Here is a 6,050-nt window from a genome sequence, read left to right on the forward strand (position 1 = left end):
GGGCAGGCTATTAATATTATCTGGATGCAAGTATTTTGATATGTATTTAGCAAATGCAGCAAAAACTGAGGAGGAAACACCTGGAGTTCGAAATTGCTTACTCTGTCTCTAAGCACAAATTATCTATGCAAGGTACATGCACTTTACATCCTCACGAATTTATGCGATCCACAGTTAGTAACATGATGTGTAAATAATGCACCTACTACAGCACAAATGTTTTTCAGTGCTAAAATGAGGAAATAAAAATGAAATGAGGAAATAAAAATGAAATACTATCTATCCCAAACTGCACAAGTTCCTCTGCACAGGAAAGGAACAGACTAGCTGCCTGCCACCTCAACTATAAATTGATATGTGTTGTGGTTTTTTTATTAATAGTATTTATTTTGTTATGCCAGGTTGTGGTATTTGGGGGGGGCAGGGGGTTTGGCTACAGGGGTGGCTTCTGTGAGAATCTGCTGGAAGCCACCCCCACCCCCTGTTGAAACAATCCCAGCTGGCTTCCAGACGGACATGCTGCTGGCCAAGGCTGGGCCAATCAGAAATGGTGATAACACTCCTGTGATAACAGATTTCTAAGAACAGGGGAGAAAAAATGTGATTGCGCAGATGTAACTGCAGCCAGCAAAGCATGGGGTGAGAACACGTGAGAGGAGCAGCTCTGCAGGCACCAAGCTCAGTGCAGAAGGAGGGGAGGAGATTCCCCCACAGCCCCTGGTACAGCCCATGGTGAGGCAGCTGTGCCCCTGCAGCCCATAGAGGTCCATGGGGATGCAGAGATCCACCTGCAGCCCATGGAGGAGCCCAAGGCTGGAGCAGGTGGGTGCCTGAGAGGAGGCTGTGACCCCATGGGAAGCCTGTGCTGGAGCAGGGTCGTGGCAGGGACCTGCAGACCTGTGGAGAGGAGCCCATGCTGGAGCAGGCTTCCTGTAGGATGTGACCCTGTGGGGGACACACTAGAGCAGCCTGTCCTTGGAAGGACTGCGCCCCATGCACAGTGGCCTATGTTGCAGTAGTTTGTGGAGAGCTGTTGCCCACAAGCTGGACTGAGATGGAGAACTGTCACCCATGAGAGGGACGCCACACTGGAGCAGGGGAACAACTCTCCCTAAGCAGCAGCAGAAAAAGCTTGTAATGAACTGACCATAATCCCCATTCCCCGTCTCCCTGCACTGATGGAAGGTAGGAGGTAGAGCTAGGAAGGAGGGAGGAGTAGGGTCTATTTTTACTCCCCATTATCCTGGTCTGATTTTGTTACTAATAAATTCTACTAATATCTCTAATTCCAGCCTGTTTTTCCCATGACAGTAAATGATGAGCAATCTCTCCCAGTTCTTATCTCAACCCATAAACCCTTTTTCACATTTTCTCTCTCCTGTCCAGCTGCAGAAGGGAGGTATACAGTGACTTTGCATCCAGACAGGGTCAGCTCAGCACAAGCAGTCACTGAACCAAGAAGATAATTAGGCAGACCACATCCTTTAAGAAACTAGCCATCTTCCAGCCATATTCCCAATAGCAAATTCATGCATTTTGAGTATTTTAAATTATATCTGTCAGTTCAGATATCATAACTTCCAGATTTTTGGCTTTGGCATCAAATGATGGCAACTTTTTCTAGCAGGGGTTTGATGATCAGGCAAGGCAGTTTTGCAGACAATCCTGTCAGGTCACTTGGTCCACAGCAAAGGAAAAGAAGAAAGCAGGAAAATGAAGAAACCTTTAAGCACACATGTACTCTGATCCAAAATACAAGCTCCAGATTTCAAATACAAGTTATCTAAGTGCTCATGTGAAAAAAGAAGTAGGTAATTCTGAAGAGAGAATTTTAAAGAGAGATGGATAAAGGGATGAGGGGTAGAAGTGGGATGGGGTGAACAAAGAGAAACATTGTAACTTAATCTAAAACATGTAAATGCAGGTTTTCTCCCACCATTAAAGATGAAATAAAAGGTCTATCCTATCTATAAAGCTTGTTCTGCTTTCTATATTTTCTGACAAAATGAAAATTCCTAATAAAAAACAGCTCAGTGTTTTTACCACTACTTACCAGAAAGCTAGTTTAATTGACATTAATTACTGATAAATATTGATTCTACTTCAAGAAGAGAGCTTAGCTGAAGGCTCAGTATAGGTTTTAGGTCAAACTTCTTCTCTTGCTGAATTGCAATGAAATTTTACTTCATATGTATTATCTCTTAGTTTGTAACATGCAACTGAAATCCTTAAAAATGGTGAGATGAATGGTGTCTCAAGGAAGTATTTAGTGTCTTGGTAAAAACTGTTCCGTTCCCCACATCACCCTTGCCCTTCCATCTGACAGACTTTTTGGATGTCATGGACTATATTCTCAAAAAGATCTGCCTGTTGAATAGTGAGGGAGTCTCAATTTTTTTTAATGCAAGGTTCCAGTAAGGCACACTTAAGTTGAATTAGTTTCTTTGGAGATCCTAATAGTCACTGTGAAAGTAACTGTAAAAAAGTTAGAGATTATTCTACAGAAACTACTTGCTCTCTATCCTTTTTTATCAATGGGTTCTGTAACCTCCCTCTGCCTGAAGGCCAGAATAAAATGATGAACAAAGGCAAGTCCTTGCCTGGAACAACAGACAAGACACCTCCTTGCCCATCTCACCCTCCCTTTAGGTGCCTCTCTGTAAGCAGTTACAGATAAGGAAAGTCATGCAATGGATGATAAGGATGAAGGCCCCTCTCTACTGAAGATGTTATCAAGACCAGACAGGCCTACAGCTCACAACATCAGTTCCATGAAGAAGAAAATAATAGTTGTAGTGGTAGATGGTTCCCTTCAAAGGGGAATGGAAGGTCCAATATGCTGGAAGGATATTCCCCTCAAGGAAGTTTACTGCACTCCTGGAGTCAAGGTTAATGATATCACCAGGAAGTTTCCCAGCCTGGTTCAGTGCTCAGACTACTACCCATTGCTGATCCTCCATGAAAGTGGTGAAGAAGTCACGACATGTAATCAGTCCAAAGGCTATCAAAAGAGACTTCAAGGCCTTGGGACAATTGGTAAGGGCATCATGGGCATAGGTTATTTTTTCCTCCCATTCTTCCATGTGGAGGTAATGACTGAAAGAAACAGATGGATCAAGTCGATTAATATGTGGCTCTGAGGCTCATGTCACTGCCAAAATTTTGGGTTGTTTGACAATGGGATAGCTAAGATAACACATTCTTGCTTGTATCAGATGGGATCAGAAGCATCACCTCTCTCAAAAAAAAGAGGGTCTTTGGTCAACAGTTAGCAGGAGTCACCAATACAGCTTTTAACAATTTATGATTGGGAAGAGGGAGGTTATCATCCTATTTAATAATGATAAGGTGTGGGATGATTTGCCATCCCATTTATATCAGTTAAGTGCCAGAGCCAGCAAGAGACACCCAGAGTCTAGAGAGGGATTGCAGGTCAGTAGTACACCTGGAAGACAGCACAAGGGATTCCAGCCTCTCCAGAGAGAAAGTAATTTTCATTGGATGGGTGGGATAACTTAAATGCCTCTATGCTAACACATCCAGCATCCAGGGAATAAAGGAGACATATGCATGCCTGCAGGTCTGTGATCTTACTGGCATGACAAAAACATGGTGGAAACTCCCATGACTGGTTGGAATGGAAGGATACAGTCTCCTCAGGAAGGGCAGGCAGGGGAGACAAAGTAGAGATGTCAACCTCTCTGTCAGTGACCATCTGCATGGAGCCCCTCCTGGAATAGATGAGGAGCTGATTTACAGCTTATGGGTGAGGATTAAAGGGAGGACAAGCACAGGTAAGTTTATAGTGGAGGCCTGCTACGGGCCACCTGACCAGGAAGATGTAGCCACTGAAGCCCTCCATAAGCAGAGTAGAAAAGCCTCACATTCACAAGCCCTGATCCTCATGGGGGATTCCAACCATCGCAACAGCAATTTGGAGGACCAGGCATAAGCAACCTACATATATTTTGGCTCAAACATTCTGACTGTTGCAACAGGAGAATGTTGACTGGATTGAGAGGGTCCTGCAGAGGTGGGGTAGTCAGTGCTGTTCTGAACCAACTTCCTTTTCCTTCCTAAGTTGTTAAGCTTGAAAATCTGCCTTAACACTCATTCTCAGTGCACCTGTGTCAACAGAAGGGTTAAATTACAGACACCTCACTAAAAGCTGCTCCAGGACATCACAGTCTGCTAACTCCCTCATTTTCTGGAGTGCTCTAAATAACTCAGTATGCACATATGAACACTACAGCATAAATGACACACAATATTTTACATGAGAGGCATATACCAGGTAAACCATAAAAGGAAGGAGAGTGGTCCCCAGCATTCTCTCAGTTGATCCCAGATCCAGACCACTGCAGGATCTAAGGACTGACTTTTTTTCTTCCTCTTTTCCATCTATTCTCTCCTGTTTTATCCCAGCAGTTATATTCTGCTTTATTCACTTACTGAACACCTGAAGTTTATTGTGAGATTTGGGAGCTAATTTGAAAGTTTGTTGTAGAAGCTGGACCTTGTTAGCCAACCCTTTTACAGATAAATTAGAGAAATTAGTGGGCTAATTTCTGGAATAAGGCTACCACATAGACATGCAGACCTTGTCTAGACAGATAAAACTTACAAGAAATATCACACACACTTCCAGGTTGTGACAGCCTGTTGGAGGCTCAGGACAGTAGAGCACAAGGGAGTATTCCAGGGGGTTCACTAATGACAATTGCCTCCTCCAACTCATAAAGGAGCCAAAGAGTAAAGGTGCTAGGCTGGATCTTGTTCTCAGCAACAAGGAGCTGGTGGGGAATGTGAAGTCCAAGGGTATGTTAGGCTGCAGTGACCATAAAACAGTGGAGTCTGAGATGTTTGGGGAAATGAGGTGAGTGAGAAGCAATATGACTATGCTGGGCTTCAGGAGAGCTGAAGTTGGCCTCTTGGGAGGATCTCCTTGGTAGAAATACCATGGGACAGAGCCCTGAGCATAGAGGGCTGAATGACATTTAAGGATTGTTTCCTCAAGATTTATGCATAATGTCATGGGGTAGCTTCACCTTTAAGACGGCTTGGAGAGAGGGGAAGTTGAAGCTGCTGGTGGCTGATGGGAGTTTTTCCTCCTGACCAATTACTGTCTTTATTCCTTTTAAATTTTAAGCCTGTTTTGCTCTTATTCTAATCCATATCTCACAGCAAGAAATAAATATTTTTTTTAGTTACTGGTTTAAAAACACAACACATGAGGAGGAAACTAGAAGAGAATGTCAGTAGGCCTGTACAGATGAGCAAGGAGACCCTGGACAAATTTAAAACACAAACAGGTAGCTTACATAGCTAGAGGGAAAAGTAGCCTTGGAGTAATATCAAGAAATAGTCCAAAGATCCAGGGAGATGAAATTATTGTTGTTGTTGTTGTTGTTATTCTTAGTATAATGAGAGTAAGAGAGGAGTAAAACACAAGAGAAACAAATGATTTCACTGGCAAGTGTTACAGCCACACTGCCCAAGCTGCAGAAGGTAAAAGCAGAGAGACGGTTAGGAAAGCTAAAGCATCTGGCCAAGAACACCAAGGGTAACAAAAACCTTCTTTAAGAATATTAGCAGTAAAAGACTAAGGAAAATGTGGCTCCTTTCAGAAGGGATTTGGAAGACCTGGTTATGTAGGACATTGAGAATACTGAGGTACTCAATGACTTTTTTGCCTGTCTTCACCAGTAAGTACTCCATGCCCAAGCCACAGAAGGTGAGAACAGGGATTGGGAAAATGAACTGCCCTGTGCAGGTTTGAGAACATCAAAGGAACCTGAAATTGCATAAATCCATTAAACTGGCACAAAAGAGCAATAAAAAGCGGATTCATTTCAACTTTTGTTCTGCTATCCCAAATTAATCTAAGCTGGAAGTCTTCAACATCATCCATCTCTTACTCTCCTCCCTCCACCTCACACTTCAGGAGTTATTTACTAGTTTTAGAGCAGAGCTGGTAAGTATTGCCAGAGCCTGAGCTCACTCAAATGCTTTCAGGATGGACTGTCACCTTGATTTTTAGGCATTGATCA

Source organism: Parus major, chromosome Z (assembly GCF_001522545.3).
Source record: "Parus major isolate Abel chromosome Z, Parus_major1.1, whole genome shotgun sequence".
NCBI lineage: Eukaryota > Metazoa > Chordata > Aves > Passeriformes > Paridae > Parus > Parus major.